Genomic DNA, 23,780 nt, shown 5'->3' with positions numbered 1-23,780 from the left:
TTTTTTTTTTGGTACTGGCAATTGAATTCGGGTCCTCACACTTGCAAGGCAGGCCAGTGAACCACTGAGCTAAATCCCTGGCCCCATTATTAATTTCTGAAATGGAAAAATGGTACCTACTTGTTACTTTTGTTATCATGTATACTGCTTCTTCGATATTTAATTCCCACTTTGTCCCAAGCCAGATTTTATTGACTCACAATAAGCTGAGCTATTTTGATTGATATAAGTTAAGTGGTACAAGCCTTCTGAGGAAGTACTGTTTTGATAATTTTCTTTTGGTTAAAAAGAAGCAATCATAAAATATTCAAACTGTACTTTTTGTCTCTTTGTCCTCCACCTAAGAACATCTGTTGAACAAGTAAAAATGATTACCACTAAATGCTTCAATGAGAAGGATGTACTGTTTAACAAATCCAACAATATCACCTAAGTTAACAAGACTGGGCACTGACCTGGATATAACCACACACTATGGCGCTATACAAATTTGTGAAAAAGTCTCAGATGGATTAAAATAAGAATTAATAACTTATGGGCCTACAAAGTTTTGTGTAAACTGATTAACCTTAAGATTCCTCAAATAACTTATGGGTCATATATTTGGAAAGAAAGATGTTAAAATAACAAACTTTAAAATAAGATGATCCTCACAAGCATACGAGAAACATTCAGCTTTGTATCAATTTCTACATCAAAGATGGACTCAAAACATCTCTTTTTACATGAGAAAAATGGAAAAACAAAAGTGCTCTTTTACTCATAACTAAAAGTGAATTTTCATATGACCCAACCATCCTACTTCTAAATATTTATTCAAAAGATTTTAGAGCAGGTGGTCAAAGAGATATCTGCATTTTCATATTTACTAAAGCAGTATTCACAATAGTAAACTTAAGGAATCAACCTAAATTTTCATCAACAGATGGGACTATAAAGATACACACACACACACACACACACACACACACACACACACACACCATGGAATACTAGTTTTTTTTTACAAAACTTAGATTCAATTCAGAAAAGGACCTGATAAAGTTTTCATTTCTCCCTTGTGTTTTGGTAGATAAGAAATAAATTACACTTTCAAATTAACTTAATGTACTAAGGTTTGTCTCTTTAATTTCCTTTTATCCTGGTTGATAATAAATAAAACATGTCATCAAAATATATCTTGGGAAGCTTGGGGTTAACAACAATGGTTGGTGAAGACGGTAGGACAGAGATGGTATGTGAGGGTGCTCTTTACACATAAACATAACAATACGCCACGAGCACTTCATACATCTGTTCAGATCAACATTCATTCATCTAATTATTTTGTCATACATTCATTCAATAATTTATGGCTCTGGCATTATATGTACATATATAATAATCCCCTGGGATTAAATTTTAGAGAAAACATGTAACCCAATGACAAACTAACACCAATTATGTAGAAGGATACGAACAGATGATAAGGTAACTCAAGACACCAGCAATTAAAGTTCACATGGAAGTCTAATAGTTTCCATATGTTACAATGTTAAGATCCAAAGCAAAAATTCACAAGGGAATTTCCTCTATACCCTTAAAAAGTTTTCACCATGAATTTTGGGAGACATCTTATTCAGACAGGCTCCATGAAGTACCATGTTTACCCTTAGGTCTACATGACCAAATAACAATGAATTACAATTTCAGGTGAAAACAATGACCAACACCAGCTATCCCCTTAAAAGCATCTGCATAAAGGAATCTAGGCACTGGTTCTGAGCAGTGATAAACTCCCTAGTAAATGACAGAAAGTACTATTGCTCCTGGAGTGTAGTAAAAATAAACCACTTCCTATTGTGGTCTAAAAGCAGCTATTGTAAGCTATCTGCTTGCAGGATTTGTGTTGCTTCTATTGCCACTGTTAAAGGAGCTATTTCTGGAGCTGACCCGTGCAGAAAAGCTGGGGTGAGTTGAGCTTTTCTGCCTATTACAGTGAGTAGTAGAGCAAAGGGTAAACCTCTCTAGTAGACAGGTCAGAGTACAGGAGACACTGATTTAGGCTTAGCTGACAGTGCCAAGCAAGGCATTTCTAATCTCTCCAGCCAGCAGTAAATCAGCATAGTATACATAAGCTGTTGACAGAGGACAGACAAACAAGACTCACTAAAAGGATAAAGAGAGGCTTGATGAAGTGCAGATGCTGAACATGGTCCAAATCCTTCATTCCTTAAGTGAAGGATGTTCTGCTGAAACCTACATCCATTTGGGACAAGGTCTGGGTCTTCTAAAGTAAACTGATGCCTTCTAGTGTGACCTTGAGACAAGAGCATATGGTCATTCCAATAATATAGAACCAAGCAATTAAAAGGCCTACCCTCTACTCTGGGCTGCCTTGAGAAAAGAAAAGTCAAAGAAAAATGAGAAAGATGCTCTCTAAACCCCTGACATTACCCAAGGCCAGGGTAATTTGTGGTTTGATTTTCTTCAGGCCCTCTTGATTGATAATCAATCATACCAAGCTGGGGAACAGGAGAAATATGGCCACAGAGGATTCCAAAATCTTTTTAGTTTTTTTTTTTTAATTTACAAACACATTCAAAGAGGTAAAGAGAGAAAAGTAATACTCCATAAAGAACGAGAAAATAGATTCATTCATAGGAAAATGGATACATATTGAAGATATACTCTTAAGTGAAATAAATAAGTCACACATGTGTAAATACCGAATAGTTTCCCTGGTGTGAATAATCTGCAACAATGCATAAGATTCTAAGATTACTGACATTTAGAAATGGGAAGAAAGGAGCTAAAGGTGTAGGGAAGGTGGGATGGGTAGGGGAAGAGTAAAAAGGGAAAAGAAAAAATGTGAGAGAATAAAAAGATGAAAATAAAGTATTTGTAGATGGGGAGGGGAGGAGGGGGTGAAGGGAGGGCAGAGGTAAGGGGAAAAAATGAGAATCAAGACTTGTCATGTAGAGGTACAAGATCCCAACAATGAATGTAACTACTGTATCCCTAAAATGTACCAATAAACCCAATTAGAGCTGAAAAAAAATTAAATTAAAAATAGAAAATGAAAAAAAAGAGAGAGAGAGAGAGAAAAGTAAAACAGAAATTCAGACCAAACACCCCTGAAAGTAAATACTGCCACTGAGGTGCTGTTATAATGTTCTTTGTGATGCCTGTGTTACCCTCACAGGGAACTTTCTGTCTGTGCCATGCAAAACTCTCTGTGCATGGACTGTGATCTAAGAGGTACTGTGATTTCTGGTTCAACACTGAAGAAATCGAGTCTAAGACAAGATAAATAACTTGCCCATGGTCATACACCCACTAAGCACGAAAGCTGGGATTCTGACCTTGCTCAGATTTAAGATCCTACAATTTTGCTATTCATTACTGCCCTATGCCAACATAACAATCTATTAAGTGTATAAAGGGAATTTAATCTATGAAATCCCATTTAAATTCATTTAGTTAACTTGCTATTTAAAAGATCACGAGGGGGCCAGGAATTTAGCTCAGTGGTTCTGCCACCTGCGTCACAAGTGCAAGATCCCCAGTTCTATCCCTGGTACTGGGGGAAAAAAAAATCTCGAAAGTGGACAATATTGAAGGCAAAAAAAAAAAAACATGAACTAACTAAAAACCCCATCAGCACCCCTCAATAAGCTCCTTTGATCATTATTTTGCAAACAGGAACTTTGTGGTGATCATATCTGATGAAAACAAGGCCTACCTACCTGTAAATGACAAATGCCAGATTGCAAGACTGCCAGCACACTTCAAGCTGCTCGGGGATGGTAGGAAAGGGCATGGAGGAAGGCTGCCTTACACCCTGAAGAGAAGCCTAAACTGTGTACAAACAAGGCTCACAAGTGTTTATGTAGAGGTTTACAATTCAAACATACTTGCTCTTCACCCTGAAAATAATGAATCATAGATCGCCATAACAGAGGGAAAACTAAGATGGTCTCTTGCCTCAGTCTCAATCCACTTGACAAAAAACTTAATAAGGCAGACTAATGAGAGTCAGGAAAGTCATACTAGGAGGAAGAGTCAAGGCCCATGTTCTTCTGTCTTGCAGTGTATAACCTAGTTCCTTTCCAGATTCTACCCAGGTTTATGTCAACAACTGACCTCTTAACCCACAACAACAGGGGGCAGTTTATGTAACTCTTTACTAACACAGTAGAGTGAGACAAGTCTAAAGCCTATCACATGCTAAGACAGCTGACTATTTACAGACTCCAAGAGCTTATGTGCATGCTTAACATAACAGAGATGGGCTATAATTTAGAAATGCCACAATGGAGATAAATGTCACTAGGAAATGATCAGCTTAGAAAATAAAACTGGTCATTGTATAAAACAATGCGCACTGGGATAAATATGTGTCTTATTTGTAGAGAAAATAACATAACTGACTTTGATGTCATTCAGAAAAATAGGAGTATTTCAAATAAACAGTAAAAGCATTTTCTCTCTGTGAAAGAAAAGGTTGCAAGGGAGATTAGAAAAGAAATAACTGGCATTCTACCCATTTAACCTCAAGCTAAATTCACAAAATAAGTAGCTAATCTATTAAGAAGTTCCTCTCACCAAACCATGATATTAAAGGCATTAAATATCCCATGTCTCTATAATACTTAGTAGAATATTTCCTTAAGTATCTTCTATTATTGATGGTGTAGTAATATCTTTTAAACCTATTCCTGTTACAGACACTACTAACAGACGGGGAATAACAGGTTCTGAAAGCACAATGACCTATTAGCTTTATTTATTATGGTCAAATTGCCTATTCTCTTTCTCTACCTTAAAATTTTAATAGGAAGCTTTAATTACCTTAATATTTTAATACAAACCTAATACCTCTTCTTCCCTCCTCCAGAGGAAAATTAAAATACTAACTTGTTTAAATTTATGGAAAGATAATGCCACAAGTAGGAATGAGATTGTTCTGCTACTGGGATTGAGGAACTGCTGTTTACTGAGCACCTCTCACTGTGTATCAGACATTCTGCTAGCGGTGTTAACATATGACTCACTTATACCATTACCAGTTCATACCATTACCATTCACACCATTTCCAGCGTGTGTTTTCTCCACTTTACCTCTACACATGAATCTAGTATTTCTAATATTGAACTCTCAATGATGAATCTGAAAGGACCCTTAAGAAGTCACCAACTTTTACCATCTGCCTCTAATTAAGTGCCATATCCAGGAAAAAATCAGCAAGAATCTTCAGGTCCTATCAATTCCTCATTTCTCATAAGAAAAAATGAGATATTAAGATGCCAAAAGACAGACCTAGGGTAACAAAGTTTGTAAAGAGAAACAGAACATTCCTGTAATTTTCTTCACTGGATCACATAACCTTTATCAGGATGCAGAAGAGTGAAAACTTGCCTTGGCCAGAAAGGCTGGGAAAAGCAACTAAGGGAACATAAAAGACCAGTGAAGAAAGAATGGGGTTGCTGCTTAAGTTCTACTGCTGTCCTGTGGGAAAGATGCACAGTTTCCTGTTCACTTAACTGCCCTTATAACAATGTTTTTCCTTTTAGCTACTATTTTTTTCAGTGAAGTTTAGAACTGTTTGTTCAAAAGAAAGAAGTGAAGCATAGCAAAAGAAGATTGTATGTATACATTTAAAAACAATTAACTTCTAGCTCAATGTTATCAGAATCTGTGAAACCTAAATGTCAAAAAAAGGATAGTTTTATATTTTGTGGAATTTTAGAATTCATACAGAAAGGGCCATGAATATCATGAATAACAGAAATTAGAATGCTAAATGCTTCTTTCCCAGGATAGAAAAATTTCATTAACTTGAATCAGTTACAAGGGTACTGGTGAACTTGGTAGACAATTAAAATAATAACATACTACTTAGTAAATGTCACATTATTACTTTTAAGTCAATTATCTGTAATCAAGCAAAGTAAAGTGAAGGCTTAAGTAGCTGATTAAAATAAGTGACAATATTAGTCACTTCCCAGCTCAAAAATCTGACATGGGTCTCCATGTCCTTACTATAGAAATCCACTTCTTTTAGCCCAACACTGAAGAGGCCAAAAGCACTGTCATCCACAATGTCTCTACATTTTAAATGAACTCCAATCAAAGGGAGATGCTGCACCACAACAGTAGACATACCTTCTCCAGTCTGTGTTCAGACCAATCCACCTAAGACCCTACTCAAATGTCCCCCGCTCTTTCAAACATTTCCATCGATATTACTCTTTAAACTATTACATTGAGAAATCTGAAATTTAAAAAATAATGTAAAATATTAAGATTTCCACAGAGAAACCCATGTTTATAGCAGTTTTGTTTTTATAACTTCCCAAAAAGCAACTAAGATGTCCTTCAGTGGGTACAATAAACAGATTTTTAAAAATACGACTGTGGTATATCTAGAGAATGGAGTATCATATAATGTGGGCAAACAAGCTATAAAGCCATTAAAGACATGGGAGAAACTTAAATACATGTTACTAAGTGAAAGAAGTCATCTGAAAGGCTACATATAGCAGAACTGCAGCTACATGACTGGTGGGGGGTGGTGAATCCATGGTCACTCTACTGGGCAACAATACCAGCTCTTTTTATTTTGCTTCTTAGACAGGTCCTCACTAAGTTGCTCAAATTGACCTTGAACTTTCGATCCTTTTGCTTCAACCTTGGGATTACACGTTTCGATCACTACCCTGACTTACAGAACATTCTTAAAGTGGCAAAGCTATGGAGATAAAGAGTTTGGGATGGAATGGGGAAGAAGGAAGGAGAGGGATGAATAGATGAAATACAGATGATTTTTAGGGCAGGTAACTATTTTGTATGATATAGTGATGAACACATGGCATTACACACTTGTAAAAAATTCATAGAATATATAACATCAACTATGGATTTCAGGAGATTCAAATGTGTTAATGTCCATTCATCAACTGTGACAAATATACCAACTCTGAAGCCTGCCAGTTATAGATAATCAGTGTGTGTTTGTGGGAGCAAGAGCTGTAGAAAAAAGCCTACACTTTCTTGCTCAGTTGTGCTGTGAATCTAAAATTGCTTAAAAATAGTGTATTAAAATATATGTAATTTTTAATATAAAGACTACCTTATATAAAGTGATATACTTTTCTGATTTCATCCACTGAAGTCTAACACTAGCCACATCATAACTAATCCTTCATAAATTGGTTACTCAATATAGAAAGACAAGAAAATAAGATTTTTGTGATTTAAATTAATGTAAAAAGAAAATGTAAGCATGTAGAAGATAACACAGACATATTTCCTGAAGAACAAATTATAATTTCATTCTCCTCTATTTTAAAAGTCTTTATAGAAATTACAATAGTATTTTATTCTTCCCAATCATAATAGAAACTGATTGCAAATGCTTCCTAGAGTTCAAATAATGCTATTTCAGGAACAGAGATGGAAAGATACTTTTATTCTAATACTTTCTAGGGAAATTTACCTGAGAATTAAGTTATTGGTTTATTTGTTTGTTTCTTTGCTTGTTTTTTAATGAGTCCTGGATGTTACTCAGTTGATAGAATGAGACCACCGATGCCTTTGCAAAACTTCAAATGTGGAAGAGCTTACATAACTGAGCTAGATCAGTCCCTGTAGACACTTGGCTCCACCTAATATTTAAATGAAAATTCAGCTTAGCTGCATTATTAGGTTTATAGAATATCCTTCTCAAATCACAATTTCTAAAAATGTTTACATTAGTTTCATTACTGCCTAGATGAAGTAAGATCTTTCATCTGAGAATTATTCCAAAATATAAGAGGTACTATCACTAATTCAGCCATTCCAATAGAGTGTGTGTTTTCCTTAGATTTATTCCCATGAATAAATGTCTTTCACTTACCATACAGCAGTATCACTCCCTTACCATACACCTGATGCTTATATCACTCCTTTACCTAAATTTTGTTAACTCTTTAGGCATTAGGGAAACTTAGAAGGAAAAAACTAACAATAACAGTAACAGTAATATTTTGAGCATTAAGTGTGCACCAGACTCTGTAAAGAGCCTGTAGGTTCATTATAAGTACGTTCCCCCCAAACACACTCACTGTTGTGCTGGCAGTTGCATTTTATAATATGACACTGGAGAACAAAGGGTTTCAGAACGAGGAAAGCTTTGAAAAGTGAAGCAAAAAATACAACTACCATTTGGAGAGTGAACGTTATGCTTCAGCTTCCTATCTTAAAGTAAGAATGGAAACACCCCAACTGAGTGATGATGATGATGATGATGATGATGATGATGATGATGATGATGATGATTTTAGGTACCGGGGATGGAACTTGGGACCTTGCACTTGTGAGGCAGGTGGTAGCATCACTGAGGTAAATCCCTGCACCCTAGTTTTTGAAGAATAAATGAGATAATATAGGTAGAGTCTCTATCAAGGAAACATGCCACAATAGGCTATTTCTCTTTTATATTAACACTTCTTCTACGAGAAATTTATGGATATCCAGAAAATATATCATTGTAAAACCTGCCAATCCATTGTCCTAGAGATAAATATCAACCAGGTCAGCTGGCATTAAAACCTCTGAAAATTTTTACATGTGAGGTGGCATTACCCAAGTTCCTCCACATTTAAAGTTCTGGCATTGTTAATCACTATTTGAATTTTTCTTGGTAAATGGCATATAATGAAATGACAAGTAAAAACAGCGGGGCCTTACAAAGGACAAGATCAAGCTCAAGATCAAGCAGAGCTGTAAGGATATAGATAACTGCTAAACTGGGGTAGATGAGCACATTTCAAGAAACCTGCTGTGCATGATGTTCAGGAGTTAACAGTATCAGGCCTAAGGAGCAGCACACTTTAAAAAATATGGCCCCTGGAAAAAAATCCAAACCCTAACTATGCAAAGACCTTTGAAACAAAAATAAATTTTTATAGTTATGTATGAATATATACAGAAAAACGTTAGGAGAAAAATGTTAACAATAATAATTAGCCATAGGAACCTAAAACGTAAGAACAGGAAAGTCTGTAAATCCAACCCTAGCCTCTATTCTCATCATTAGCACTCAACTTTCAAACACTCAAAAAGTTCCTTACACAAACCTGAAACTCTAATGCCTCAAAAGAAGAACTCCGGCCATCTACCCTGATCTCTATCTGATACAGTATTCCATCTTTGGAAGCTACTCATAGCTGGATGGATGCAGCAGAATTCAGAAAGACCTCCCCTCACACAAATGCCAATCTTCTTTACATTGCTCCTTTTGGGTTAGGGCTATAGATCAGTGGTAAAGCACCCACTTAGCATGTGAGAGGCCCTGACTTCAACTCTCAGTGCACAAACATACTTCTTTACTCTTGCTCAGGTCCTTAAACACAAGCTATAAAAACTTTCTGTTTGGTTCAAGATTAGTCTAGACCCCCTACCTGCCAAATCTGTACTCCTCACTAATATCTTTTCTAAGCATTTACATTCAACAAAAAAGTATTCACTGAATACTTATCACCTCCCAGCTGTGGTCCTGGGCACTGATGATACAGCATAGAACAAGCGATACGAAATTCTTACATGCCAGTGATAGAGAAAAACCAAAAGAGAAAGACAGAAACATATATTGAGGTACATGTGCTAGGAAGGGAAAAACCAGGGCGAAGGCAATAAAGGTGGCACACAGGGAAAGCCATACACAGAGATAATTACTGATTGATTGACTGATTGATACCACATATTGAAATTGGGACCTTCCACTTGCCAGGCAGGTGGCAGTACCACTGAGCTAAATCCTCAGCCCTCACAGTGATATTTAAACTGAAATATAAAGATTCAAATACATCCATGCAGCGAAACATTTTGAGCTATGGAGTAAAAATTGCAAAGACTCTAAGATGGAAAGAGACTTGGCACCAATGACTAACAGATCCAGTTAATTCTCTGTTTAACCCTTGAGAGGTGAAAAATTGCTTTTCTGTCAAGAGCAGTTAGATGACTGACAGCTTCTGTCTGGGAACTAGACACAGCATGTTACCAACCTTTAACTTAAGGGTATTCTGAGTATAAAAGAGTATATACAGCAAAACAACAACTCTACAAAAGGACAGCCATAATCACTGAGGTTATTTGAGGCCTGAAAGTATATCTGAAGTTTAAGATAAAAATTATGACTCTATAAGTAGGGAAAACATTTAATTTAAAAGTCAATATGTTTACATAACTGTAGTGGTACTTTTATGTAAATTAAAGCAGAAGGAAAGGAGCAATGTGCCTAGACCTAGAGACCAGTATCACTCCTATTTAAGAAAAGAAGTCAGGAGAAGAAGGGACACAGATGGAGGATGATGAGAGGGAGAAGAGAAGAAAGGGAGAGAACCAAAACAGTGGAATCAGAAGTACAGGGTGACAGCTAAATAGAAACTTAAGGAAGGAGTAATTCCTCTACTGAAAGGTAAATACATAAGAAGTTGTTCAATGATCTGCTTATTAGCATAGTTATGGAAACCAGAACTATGGACCCTAGGTTTAAGGTATTGGTAATAACGTCACTAGGTACTGGGGTGCTGGAGACTCCTTTGACAGATGGTTTCTAGGTTCTTTCTGTCCTGAACAAAAAAATTAGTTAATACAAGCACAAAAGGTAATGAGGTTTTACATTTACTAAAAGTATGAAAAGAAAAGAAACAAAGGGAGTTTGGGCCAAATGGAAGTAGGGAAAAACGTATACTCTACAAGGTGAGAGTGAACTACTGTGAAAGGGAGAACACAGGGATCAAGAGTTCAGTGGTGGCTCTCTCTTTTTGTATCTCCCACTCTTCAACTTAACAGGTAGTCTAGCTCCTATCAAAAACCTGCTGGAATTCTTGGGAGAATAAAAAACAGCACTTTCTGATTGATTCTACATGCAGGCTTTAGGAACCATTGTGCTCCTGTGTCCTCAAACTTTATAATTAACAGGTCATGCCCACTTCCCCAGTCAGTTTGCCACACCCTTAATCTCCTTTCTTAAGACTATGGATGTTTATTTACTCTGTGAAAGATTCTAGAATGATTTTCCAGAGGAGTTTTTTTGTGTACTTAGAAAAAGCAGCAGTCCACAAAAAATACATTTTCAGAAAAATCTCAATTACTTTTGGTTCATTTTTATGAAGTAACCAGTATTATCAGGAGCTTTTGGTAAGTACAGTCTATCTGCAAATGATCCCATGTCTTGTGGATGGAAGGAGAATCCAGGCAGACAAACCTAATTAGGTAAAAAACCTTAATAATTAATACTCAATGGAATTATGGCCAAATTACAGCAGAGAAGTGAGAGAAGGTAAGAGATGAATAGAGGATAGGGAAATGCAAAACAGATGAAAATCTCACAGGAATTGAATAAGAAATAAGATGGAAATGGACAAGTAAAGATGATATGAATTTTTAAACAAAATTAAAATGGCAACTTAAAAAATAAAGGAAAAACAATGTTATGATATCCAATATGGTAGTCACTAGTTCAAATAAAACTCAAAATTCAGTTCCTTAGTCACATTAGCCACATAACAGTTGAAAATGTGGCTGGTGGCTTTGGAAAGAACAGATTCAGGAAGCATCCATCACTGCAGAAAGTTCTACTGGATAGTACTAAGCGGAGAAAGATTTTCCTTCTGGTTTTCATGAATACCATAGTAACCTCAGTACCACATAAATTATACCTGCTTTGTATCACTGGAACTTGGGAACACAGATATAATCATAATACAAAAGTATACATAATTCCTGTGTTGCTAAATTTGGTTTCTGGTGTTCAGTTTCAGATTATTTAAAAGCACCCGAAATTGTGGTTGCCATACCAAAGACAAAACAAAACAAAACAAAAAACCCAACACTTGGCAAATAAGATGTATTATTCTGGCTTGGATTTTATAGCTCGCTATTCATTTTGGTACCTGGCCTAGAGGGGTGGTCTACATTGAAAGGCTATTTAAATGGAAAATCTACTAAAATAGTACTCAAGATCCTAATGAGACACTTAGCAAATAGGAAGAAAAGGACCAAAGGTGTAGGGACAGTGAGAAGGATACGGAAGGGGGAACAAGGGAAAAGGAAAAAAATATGAGAAAACGTAAAAATAGAATTAAAGGGTTTGAACGGAGGGGAGAGGGCAGGGTGAAGGGAAGGCGGGGACAAGGGGAAAAAATGAGAACTAAGACCTGGCATGTAGGGGTACAAGATTCCAGTAATGAATGTAACTGTACTGTCTACCTAGAATGTACCAATAAATTAAATAAAAAAAAGAAAATCTACTCAGTGACTGCTAGTAGAAGGGTCTAGTAGAACCCTCTGGCCCAGAGTTAGATGCTTGGAAGTAGAGGCCTCATTAGCAAGGAACAGTACTCCCATGACTTCTAAGAGCAATACAACAAGGTATAGAAGCATGGACTTGATTACTTAAGAAAGATACTTGGTATTATTTATTGTTACTTGAAATTTCTCATTTTATATTAAGAAATATGGATTGATTTTGTTTCTCTAATTAAATTAAATTTTTTCTAGACAGCAGAGCTTCTCTAGATCCCTTGAAGCAAAGAACAGCTGCTGGGTTAAAAGCAAGTGAGCAATAGGCGTAATAGAAAAATTTCAGTCTAATTTTTTCTGTACTATTACTCATCTAATGGTCATTTTTCTGACTTTTTTGGTATTATCTCATATAGAAAGCATATAGGACTCAGAGACATGCACCCTAAACTCAAATTCTGACTCTAAAAATGTTTGCATAGCTGCCTACGATCATGAGATATACAATGTAGATGTCATCAAGAGATTTTTGAAGAAATTATTTTGAAAGGATGGAGGAAAAAGAAACTAGCTTGCAGAAAGCCTTTCAAGGAGAATTTCAGAATAAGCCTCCCAGAATTAATCCATGGACCTCCCCAGTGCTTCTCCTTTACTCAGGACTGACTCCACAGGCTGAGGCTCAAACACAAAGAAATAAAGTACTTTAAGACATCACTGAAAGAAGGGAAAACCGTCACACATTTTTAACTGGATTTCTTCCTCTTTACAGCTAGACAATTTTTATTTATGCTACTCTGAGTCAATTTACTCATACATTTCATTATATAATGGTATTGGGACTGAGTCAAAAACTGAGTTATGAAGTGCAGGTTTTCTGATAATACAATGCTACTATAGTTCCTCTTTCCGTTTAAAAGTTTCCTACAACCTTTTATGTATTTAATGTCCTTACAGAATTTTAGACGTCTTTATTTCATTTCTATATCACAAATAATCTCTACAAGACCATTATATCAAACATAATATTCAAATATATCTGTGCATATATAAGAAATAAAAAGTAATGTACCTGGTATATGCCCACATCCAACTTAAATCAGCCTATCTACAAAAAGGGATAAATTCAACATTTGTTTTCAAACAATTTTTAGATCATGCAAAATCATTTTGCAGTGTATAGAATAAATTCAGTTATTCTAAAGGGAAATGATAAGAAATTCAAGGAGAAGGCATACATATTTCATACATGTGAACATCACATAATAAAAACAACATGAGCTTTAGAGCTAGACAGGATTCAGTTGAAACCCCAATTCAGCCCAACCGTTGCAGGCCTCTATGGGTGTTAGCACAACTAGAAAAAAGTACCTTCAGCTAGACAAATCTCATCTTTACCTGCTAACTTAGTCATCTGTCCTGGTGCAGTGAAACAGTTCTACAACTCTGTGCAGTAACCCTACGTATGTGTGCACACATGCCTATGTGTTGATGTATATTTGACTATGGACAAATCTCTCTCCAAGCATTTCATCTCTAACCTGGATACGATTCCATCTGTACCTCACTGGATTATGGGCAGAATTCAAAGAGAAGATAAAGCACTTCTCTTGGAGCCTAGAGTATTAGGATCAACTACCTAGGAAATGTCAGATGTCACCCCTATTATTCTCCCTGGTGACTCTTCTTTATGGTCAATATATCTGAAATTAGGTATCAAGAATGGATTATACTCTACAGTGGAAAGCAGTATTAACTATTATTGCTACTGGGAGTGGAGCTCCGGTAGTAGAGTGCTTTGCTTAGCATGTGCTAGGCCCAGAGTTCTATCACTAGAACTGCAAAAATAAAATAAAGAAATGATGATTTTCAGGATTTAGTCATGGGCCAGGAGCTATATAACAAAATTGGACACTGACATACCACTTTACTATTAAGCTCAATCTATGTATGTCACACCACATTGCACAATACTAATCATATAATCTGTGTCTTCTCTGTTCCATCTCTTTTTAAATTGATTGCTGGTTGTAGCCACAGAGTGTAGTACACAGGACACTAGTTTTAAATTTCACTTCATAAATTCCATCTGGGAAAGCTTTTAAGTTCATCTAGTGACTGTAGTGAATAAATAGAATCTAACCTACATAAACCCCAAACCCTAGCCACCCCCCCCCACAATATTCAGACATTTCTACTCTGGGAAAAAATCTGAGTTCTTTTTCCCTACCTTAAAAGCTAATTTTAAAGAAAAGTAGTGTTAAACTACTTTATAAACATAATAAGCCACACTTAAATCTTGGTTTAAATAAATAACTCCTGCCTACAGCTATGAGATTCAAAAAGTGAATTTTTAAGTTTGCCAGGTAAACAGTGTATTTATTCCTACCACTTTTTTTTTTTTTTTTTTTTTTGGCTTTATGTACTCTTGAGTTTCTTACTGACATTTAAAGAGAGTGGGAAGTCAGTCCAGAAACATGTCACAGATTTATTTAATGGACAAAAGCACTTGAAAAGTTCACCACTGCATCATGGCAAGGCCAATATGGGCCTTAAGACAATACCTAATGGTAACGTGCTAGCCTCTCCCTGTTTCTTTAGTGACTGATGTGCAAAGCAGTTTTAAAAAAATGAGCAAATTACTTAGCAAGAGTTAAAGACTGCATTTGCTCAGAGGCCTGGGCAACTTTTCAAAACACAGTATCACTCACATTTGATCCATTAAGAACTTGGAAAGAAGGGCTGGGGATTTAGCTCAGTGGTTCGGTGGCCTGCCTTGCAAGCGCAAGGACCTGAGTTCAATCCCCAGTACCAAAAAAAGGGGGGGGGTTTGAAAAATTTTACACATAATGACATCAGTTAGTCAATGTAGATAGTGAAGATAAAAAGGATCTTTCTTAGCACAGGGAAGTTAGAAGCAGAAATTATCCAACCCTGCCCCTTACGCAGAACCCTCGGGGGAGATGGGTACCCCTCACCCCCCCACTCCCAGTCCACACACTGTCCTCTGACCACCAGTCATCATGCCTCCTAAGAAAGACACTCCCTTGACAAAACCAGCAGAGCCCTCCACTCCAAGCCTGTGACCAAGCCAGCAGTAGGGACTTCTCCAGGCAAAACCAAGGCTGAGCCAGCTGCACCCCAGGCTCCTATGAAAATCCAGGAGCCCTCCTGTGGATCTTTTCAAAGTGACTGAGTTTAACAAGGACCACCTGGAGGTGTTTAAGGAAGCCTGTAAGCTGTTGCATCAAGCAGGTGATGGAAAGATTCTATGGAACCAGTGTGGGGCTGTGATAAGGGCCCTAGGTGAGGGCCCCACAAATGATAAGGTGCTGAAGGGCCCAGGACACCACAAGAGTGATGCAATGAAGTCCAGGTGTATAGATTTTGAGACATGACTGCCCACATTCCAGGCAGTAGCCAAGATCAGGATCAAGGAGCATATGAAGACTACTTGGGGTTGGGGGGTGGTTAACAAACTGGGAAACAGCAAGGCCACGGTTCAGAGCTCAGACATGTCCTCATCACTCTGGGAGGAGAAGATGACTGAGGAGGAGGTGGAGACTGTTCTGGCAGGACCTGAGGACAGCAATGGCTGTGTCATCTATGAGGCCTTCCTGAAGCACATCCTAAATAGCTGAGCTCTACAGATCTGGTCATGCCAGACACTTGTCTCTCACCCCGACAGGTGGAACCATGTTCTTGCTACTAGGATGGCACCTGTTGTTTCAAAATAAAGACATGGTTCCCTAAAAAAAAAGTATAAATTACTTCAAACCCCAAGTCCAGCTACCAACATCTAAAATGCATGGGCCTAGACCCAAGATTTCATGTGCACATATATTTAGGTTAGAGCTGGGAAGCAACTATACAAGGGGCTCAAAAAGGTCAGTTCACAACAGAGCTGGGACAGGAGTCTTACTTTTACATTAGCACCCACCCTATACCCACAATGGCCCTAATATCCAAAGAATACAAAATTCATTTCTCATACTTAAAACCCTTAAAATTATTCATAAAAGATTATTTCTAAATTCAACGTAACTACTTAGATTTACAAAATGTCTTCATTTTTTACTAGTAATTTCTTTAGGCCCAAATTTGTCATTTTTTTGGTAGCAGACTTAATTATCTTTATGTATATATCTATATAGATAGATATCTATATATATTTGTTTGTTTGTTTGTTTGTTTGAGACAGGGTATCACTATGTAGTTGAGACTAACCTGGAACTCACTATGTAGCCCAGGCTGGTCACGAACTCACAGCGATCCTCCTGCCTCAGCCTCCTGAGTGCCGGGATTACAACCAAGTGCCACCACGCCTGGTGTTCTTTATATATTTTAAAACTTAATAATATGATGAAAGAATTCAGCCGGTGGTATGGTAAGGTGGCTGAGCCTTTCCAAGAGATAATTTGCTAATACAGGTTTTATATATTCCCTTTCTCCAAAAAGGTACTAAATAGAAATAAATATAACATACTATTATATTGGTGATCACAATGCAATCACTTCATTGAAAAATGGGGAAGAACTTAAAAGTCCAATAGCAGGAAAGTGGTTAAATAAACTATATGATGATATATTTGTCTTTTTAATCAGCTATTTAATAAGTGACCCATTTACTGATATTTGAAGATGCAGAAGACAATAATTTTTTAAAAGTTCAGAACAACATACACTCATTGATTCTGTTTCTGTTATTTTGTGTACACACTTAAAGTGACTTGAAAGATTTAAATCAAAATATCACTGAGTGGTGAAACTATGAATATTTGTTCTTTTAGGTTAGCTGCATCAATCAACTTTCCTATAAGGGATATTTACTGATTTTTCAGCTAATTTTTTTATAAAGATCTGTTTTCATCTTACTCCTACTTACATTTAACAAATATTTTGCAAATCATTATATTTGCAAAGTGTAATATTGTTCTGAATGTACCTCAAAATCACTAATCCAATATCTGTAGCTCATATATAAATGAATTAATTCAATTAAAAGTTTTCTCTGAGCACTTTTGCCAAGCACTGTTCTGTGACTAGGGAGATAAAATAAAAATATTCTTCTGTCCTTTAGGAGTTCATTGTCTATTGGAGAAAAGTAAACAATAATTACTTGTGGGCTCAAGTATGGAGCTACTACTGGGCTATGGAGGTTAAAGAGCTAGATATTAAAGCGTCATGAATCCTTGCAAATTTAGGAAACCACATGTGTTCTGTAATAGAGACAATAGCACAAGAAGTGAGGAGAACAGCAAACATTGCGGCACAAAAGAACAAAAAAGTAAAGAACAAAACATTAAAGGGCTGTATAAGAAATACTGAAGTGTATGGAAATCTTCTGAATAAGCTTATGATTTTGTATTATCAAGGAGGTAAGAAGCATCTTTACTCCCTTCATGCTTCAACATTACCATTAGACCATGAGTCTGTGAAGAAAGCTATGCCTCTAGCATTGACCACTCTCCTGGACATAAGTCCCATATTCCAAACAGTACTTTATTTATCCCATGCTCCTACAAGTTTAATAGCTTCTTCAATTTTAGATGTCCTACTTTATGCTTTTTATCTAACTTCTTAGCCTATTTTACTCTGGAAAATCCAGTCAGAATTATCACCATCCTGTAGTCTCCATATGACATTTCCACACTTAAAAGGTGGAGACTTTGCCTCAAAATTCCTCAAATCCTCCCTATCGCTCACTTCTTCACCTAACTTACTCTTCAGGGACAATGTCTCCCCATATTTTGATCAGATGATACAGTCTCTTGACTCTCTACCATTCTATCATCCATGCTCCATCATTGTCACCAGGAGTAATGTTGCCAAGTAAGAAATCCTGAAACTCCACTTACCCTCTGAGCCCAAGAGCCAAAAAGGCCTCAGTTTCTTCTTACTGCCCACCACATAAAACGTAAAGTCCAACTTGGCCTCTTCAGGAAGATTTCTTTGGATTCTTCACCTCCTACCTTCGCTCATGGCTGGATTAAAATCACTTCATGGTATGGGGACAGAGAACTGGGGTATAAATCAATAAAAATATACAAGTATATGTAGTTCCTCTGCAACAGCACCATGCTGTACTAAAATATTCATCCCTAAATATGTATCTCTCTGAGCTCCTTAAAGATTAGTATTCTTGCTGGAAATATTGTAGGTATTCAATAAATCTGTTTGTTTACACAAATGATTTTTAAAAGCCAAATAAAAAAATTCCTGGTCCTTTCACATGACATATACAAATAAAAATGTAAATAATTTAAAATATGATACAAAGGCAAAACTGGCCCATGCTATGATTTTTGATGATAAATTTCTTAAGGAGCACCAGCACTGAGCACTGGCCCTCTTTAACACAGTCCAATGATATCATCATCTCTTTATGAGAATATAACACATATGAAGACAACATCAAAGGGCTCACAATTGCTAAACAATATACCATCATACAGAAACGTGATAAAAAAGAAATGCAGTACTCCTGAATTTATATCAAGTAGAAAACTGGTTTCATTTTCAATTACTAAAGGTCTCATTTTATAGAATGTTTTAATCATATGTCCCAATAACCAAGCTCTCTCTCTTGTTCATTTATTTTCCCATTTTTAATTATTGCCTGCTGCTTTTGAGTTTCAACAAAAATGTCAGACTAATTGCTAAAAGCCAACAGCTTCCATTTGCTTATGAACAGAATTTAGGTTTGAATAGTCTATCAAAGTTGTACATACTTTAATGACAAGATGATGATAATTACAGTAATATTCATCACTATAATAGCTGAGACTAAATTATGTAATATGTCCAAGTCCCAGGGTGTCTTTATACATTTTGTCTTACTTAATACACAGAGCCTTTTAGGGCATATCAAATCATACTGGTCTCGCAATTTTACATACAGGGAAGCTGAGGCAAGGGAAGCTAAATAACTCTCTTGAGATTACACAGATGATGAGATTACCCAGATGAGGTGACAGTGGGAGGCCGGTCTCCTAACCTCCATATGATACCCGTTAAGGTCTCCCCTTTAAGATACTCAGAGAGAAGTTGGACAAAGTAAGTATCATTCACTCGAGAGTATTCTGCTCATTATGCCCTCACACATAAAAGAATAAGCCAAATTCATGTTTTGTCATGAATCTGAGTACTAACATTTTATCAGAAAGTACAGCATATTCTTTTAAATGTATAAACTTGGGAAGCTTAATTGAGTATACCTGTCTATTGGATAACATAACTTGAAACAGCAATGACCAGTAACAATGTGAGTCACAAATATGGGTCATATTTATAATTTGACATTTATCTGTCACATTAAAAATTTATAGTGGCACACCAATGTTGAAATTAACTTCAATGACACATTTTATTTAACCTCAAGTGTTCAAAATATGACTATTTCAATATGTAATCAATATGAATTATTAAAGTGATAGTCTACATTCTTACTTTCATGCTAAAGCTCCAAAATGCATTGCACATTCTACACTTACAGCACATCACAAATGAGGATTAGTCATATTTCTTTTAGTTTTCCTCATTGAGTTTTTTGGTACATTGTAGGTATACAGTACAGCTATATTCATTATTGGGATCTTGTTCCTTTACATGACAGGTCTTGGTTCTCATTTTTTCCCCTTGTCCCTGCCCTCCCTTCACCCACTCGTCCCCTCCCCCTTTACAAACACTTTATTTCCATTTTTTCGTTTTCTCATATTTTTTCTTTTCCCTTATTAGCTTTCCCCTACCCTTCCCACTTTCCCTGCACCTTTAGCCCCTTTCTTCCTATTTCACATTGTCCATTATATCATTAGAATCTTATGTACTATTATAGTTTCTTCATACCAGAGAAACTATTTGGTATTTACACATGTGTGATTTATTTATTTCACTTAGTATATTATTTCAATGTGTATCCATATGAATGAATCTAATTTCTCATTCTTTATGTCTGAGTAATATTCCATTTTATAGAAAAGCCACATCTTCTTTATCCACTTTTCAACTGATGGGCAAATGGGTTGTTTTCAAGTTTTAGCTATTACACACTGTGCTGCTATAAACACAGGTACACATATAACTCTGTGATATGATAATTTTAATTCTTTTGGAAAGATACCCAGCAGGGGGATGGCTGGGTCAAATGGAACCTCTAGTCCCAACTCTGTGAGGTATCTCCATATTGATTTCCATAGTGGTGCACTCCCCACCAACAATGGAGAAGGGTTCCTTACTCCTCACAACCCCGTCAACATTTGTTATTGGTAGATTTCTTGTTAGCAGCCATTCTTTGTGGGGTGAGGTGGAATCTCACTGTTGTTTTCATTTGCATCTCTCAAATGACCAGTGATATGGAACATTTTTTCATATATTTACTTGTGGCTTTTACTTCTTTGTCTGAGAAATGTCTGTTCATTTCAGATGCCCATTTTTTAATCTGGTCTTTATATTTGGTGGCGCTGATTATTTTGAGTTCTTTATATATTCTAGATAATACTCCTTTGTCTGAGGAGCAGCTGGTAACATTTTTTTCCCACATTGTAGGTTGTCTCTTAGTTCGGTTGATGGTTTCTTTTGCAGTGTAGAAGCTGTTTAATAAGATGAGATCCCAGTTGTTGATTCTTTCTGCTAGTTCCCTTGCTACTGAGGGTTTGTTCATCAAATCTTTTCCTATGCTAATGTCTACAAGAGTTCTGCCTAACTTATCTTCCAGCAGGTTTAGTGTTTCTGTTTTAATATTTAGATCTTTCATCTATTTGGATTTTAACTTAGTGCATGGTGAAAGATAAGGCTCCAGTTTTAATCTTTGGCAGATTGAGATCCAATTTTTCCAACACTATTTATTAAAGAAGCTATCTTTCCTCCACTGAGGATGGTCAGCTTCTCTGTCAAAGATGACGTACATCTGAGTACATCTGGATTTGTTTTGTGTCTTCTAATCTGTTCCACTGATCCTCAAGTCTGTTTCTTTGCCAGTACCATGCTGTTTTTATCACAGCAGCTTTGTAGTATAGTTTCAAATTGGGAATTGTTATACCTGCTGCCATGTGTCTATTGCCTAGGATGGCTTTTGCTATTCTAGGTCTCTTATGGTTCCAAATGAATTTTTGGATTCTTTTTTCTAGTTCTGTGAAATATAGTGCTGGAATTTCAATTGGCATTGCATTGAATCTGCACAGCAGTTTTGGTAGTATGGCTATTTTCACTATGATGATTCTTCCTACCCAGGAGCAGATGATATATTTCCATTTTTTTATATCCTCTTCAATCTCTTTTTTTTCAGAGTGATGTAGTTTTCGGTGTACAGTCTTTTGCTTCTTTTGTTAGATTGATGCCTAGAAACTTCATTTTTTAGGATGCTATTGTGAAAAGGAATTGTTTCTCCTAATTTCTCTCTCAGTGCATCTATTATTTGTGTACAAGAAGGCTATGGATTTTTGGGTGTTAACCTTGTATCCAGCTACTCTGCTAAAAGTGTCAATTAAGTCAAGAAGTCTTTTCATGGAGGTTTTTGTGTCTTCAATGTAGAGTATCGTATCGTCAGCAAATAATGACAGTTTAACTTCTTCCTTTCCTATTTTTACTGCTTTAATTTCTTTCTCTTGTCTAATTGCTATGGCTAATGTTTCCAGAACTATATCGAAGAGGAGTGGTGATAGTGGGCATCCTTGTCTTGTTCCTCATTTTAACATGAAAGTTTTCAGTTTTTGGCCATTTAATATGATGTTGGCAGTTGGTTTTTCATAGATAGCCTTTATTAAGTTGAGATATAGACAAGCTAATACAATTTTTTGTGGGTGTTTATCATGAATGGGTGTTGAATTTTGTCAAATGCTTTTTCTGCATCCATCGAGAGAATCATATGGTTTTTGTTCTTGACTTTCTTAATACAGTGTATTACATTTATTGACTTACGTATGTTGAACCATCCTTGCATCCCTGGAATAAATCCGAATTGGTCAGGATGAATGATCTTGATGATCCTATGTATTCTGTTTGCTAGTATCTTATTAAGGATTTTTGCATCTGTATTCATTAAGGAGATTGGCCTGTAGTTCTCTTTTTTTAGTCGTGTCTTTCCCTGGTTTGAGAATCAAAGTGATACTTGCTTCCAGGAATGAATTTGGAAGTATTGCTTCCCTTTCAATTTCATTGAAAAGTTTGAAGAGTAAGGGCAGTAGTTCTTCTCTAAATGTCTTGTAAATTTCAGCAGTGAATCCATCAGGACCTGGGCTTTTCTTTGTTGGTAAATTTTTAATTACATTTTCAATTTCACTGATTGTAATTGGGCCTTTAATATGTTTTTATCTTCATTGTTTAACTTTGTTATTTCATAAGTCATGTGTTTTCCATTTTATTAGAGTACAGGTTTTCAAAGTGGGTATTAATGATCCTCTGGATTTCTGTTGGATTTTGCCTTTTTTCATCCCTGACTATATGGATCTTAGCCTTTTCTTTCCTTTTTTTGATAAGGTTAGCTAAGGGATTATCAATTTTATTTATTCTGTCAAAAAATGAACTCTTTGATTCATTTATTTTTGTATCATTTTCTTAGTTTCCATTGCATTGATTTCTTTCCTAATCTTTGTACTTTCCTCTCTTGTTCAAGCTTTGGGTTTTTCTTGCTCTTGCTTTTCTAGTAGTGTAAGATTCACCATTAGGTTGTTTATTTGAGCACACTCTGTTTTCCTAGTGTGGGCATTCAGTGCTATGAATTTTCCACATAGAACTGCTTTCATTGTGTCCAATAGATTCCTGTATTTGTATTGGCATTTTCATTTATTTGTGAAAACTGTCTGATTTCTTCTTTAATTTCCTCTGTGATCCATTGATTGTTGAGGAGAGTGTTGCTCAATTTCCCTGTGTTTGTGAAGTTCCTACGGTTTCTTATGCTATTGATCTCCAGCTTGACTGCACTATGATCTGATAATATACAGGGAATAACTTCGATTCTTTTGCATTTATGCAAACCTGTTCTGTGAGCTAGCATGTAATCTATCGTGGAGAATTACCCATGTGCAGCCTAAAAGAATGTATATTCTGATTTTGTGGGGTGGAACACTCTATAGATGTCTATTAAGTCCATGCGTTCAAAAGTTCTGTTGAGTTCTAGTATTTTGTACTTGATTTCCTTCCTAGATGATCTATCTGTTTGTGACAGAGTATTTGGATCCCTCACTACAATTTTATTAGTGCTTATTTGGTTTTTCTTGTTTCTAAATATTTCTTTTATATAGTTGGGGACATTAATATTTGGTGCATTTATGTTTATGATTGTCATCTCTTCCTTTTGAATTGTTCCCCTTACAAGGATGTAGTGGCTTTCTTTGTCTCTCTTAATGTGTTTTGGTTTGAAATTTGCTTTGTCTGTGAATAAGATTGCTACCCCTGCTTTTTTCTGGGCTCCTGTCGCATGGAGAATTGTTTTCCATCCTTTCACTTTCAGTCTATGGGTTTCTTTTTGCACTAGGTATGTTTCTTGCATGCAACATATTGTTGGATTTTGCTT

General features: G+C 36.2%; 1 protein-coding gene and 1 pseudogene across 1 annotated transcript in view; one reads left to right on the top strand and one right to left on the bottom strand.

Moving 5' to 3' along the window:
- Positions 1-23,780, bottom strand: part of Auts2 (activator of transcription and developmental regulator AUTS2) — a 1,133,790-nt gene that overhangs the window by 655,187 nt on the left and 454,823 nt on the right. The gene's annotated exons all lie outside the window — the stretch shown is intronic.
- Positions 15,209-15,941, top strand: LOC104876461 (annotated as a pseudogene).

This window comes from Fukomys damarensis, unplaced genomic scaffold (assembly GCF_012274545.1).
Source record: "Fukomys damarensis isolate Sample0158 unplaced genomic scaffold, DMR_v1.0_HiC HiC_scaffold_17, whole genome shotgun sequence".
Lineage (NCBI taxonomy): Eukaryota > Metazoa > Chordata > Mammalia > Rodentia > Bathyergidae > Fukomys > Fukomys damarensis.
The sequence above is the reverse complement of the archived record's forward strand: the minus strand, read 5'-3'. Positions and strand labels throughout refer to the sequence as shown.